Raw genomic sequence first — 1,428 nt, 5'->3', positions numbered from 1 at the left:
AAAGAGCACAATGAATTGAAATTGAAATATGACAAATTGCTTGATGATGAATTTGTTTTAAGAAACAAAATTAGTAATTTAGAAACAAAATTGTCTGATGTAAATGCTACTAGTGAACCTGTTGAGTGTTTGTCTTGTAAGAGTCATATGTTTGATATTGACATACTTGAAAACTTACTTGCAAAGACAACCAAGAATATTTCACATGCTAAGACAAACTTTAATAAAGACAATGTTAAAAATAGAAACATGCATCAAAATTATAAGTCCAAAGTAAGAAAAACTCGTAGGGTTTGGGTTGAAAAAGGGACTTTTGTTAAAAATAAAGTGAGTAATGTGTGTTGTTTTTATTGTATGAAGCATGGTCACACTTCTAACAAATGCAATATTAAACATTTTGGTGTTCCAAATGGAAAATATGCTTGGATTCCTGTCATAAAGTAAATATCTCTAACCTAAAGGACCCAAATAAGATTATGGGTACCAAAAGCTCCATTGCTTTGTTTTGCAGATTAAGTTTTCAAAAGGAGAAGAAAATTTTATGATATTTTGTTTCTGAAATTGATGCTCCAAGCCAGGAAGTGAATCCATCAAGTGATATCTAATGCCTTGGTTCAAGCACCAAGTGATTGAGCTAAGTTTTTGTTTGAACTTTGTTGTTACATTTTGATATGATTGATCTTCTATTATGAGATTACTGTTAAATTCATTTCTGTTTGGGGAAATAATATGTACATCATTGTTTCATTATTTCTATGGTGTGTTCTGCTTGCACATTTTAATCAATGAAATTCTTCTATTATGAGATATTCATGTGCTAAATTTAATCTTTTGGAATGATTAGTCATGTGAAATTGTTATTTCAATGATTTTTTTTGTTTATAAATTGAATTTGTGGTTAACTGGTTTAGTATTCAATTTCCTGAATACTTTGAAGTAAGACTTGATATATCTTTCGTCAAAAGCAATGAAAAATTCATTTAAATGATCTGACTGATAGATTTTCATTGGCATTTTTTTTTATAATTAAAACATTTGATGATTAAATTGTCAATTCTATTTCAAAGTTATTTTTGGGGAGATTTGTTTTCAAGTTCAAATGCATACCGCATAAGCTATGATAATAGTCATTGAGAACTTGGATGCAGTAAATGAACTGATCATGTTTTGCATAATTTTGGTGTAAAGTATCTGGTTTATAAACTGTTGAAAGATAAAATATAAATTAGCTTTTGTGTTAAATTTTGGTGTGAAAATCACAGAGAAATAGTCTTTTAAAAGAAGTTAGGCAAAACTGCATTTCCTTGGTTGAGTAAATTTTTCAGTTTTTAAAATTATGATTTTCCACTAGTTAATTGCTGAACATCCTGCAATAATTTCATATTGTCTTATTCAAGCTTTCAAAATTGTTTTTGAAACCAATTAGGT

This window comes from Vigna radiata, chromosome 4 (genome assembly GCF_000741045.1).
Source record: "Vigna radiata var. radiata cultivar VC1973A chromosome 4, Vradiata_ver6, whole genome shotgun sequence".
Taxonomy (NCBI): Eukaryota; Viridiplantae; Streptophyta; class Magnoliopsida; order Fabales; family Fabaceae; genus Vigna; species Vigna radiata.
The sequence above is the reverse complement of the archived record's forward strand: the minus strand, read 5'-3'. Positions refer to the sequence as shown.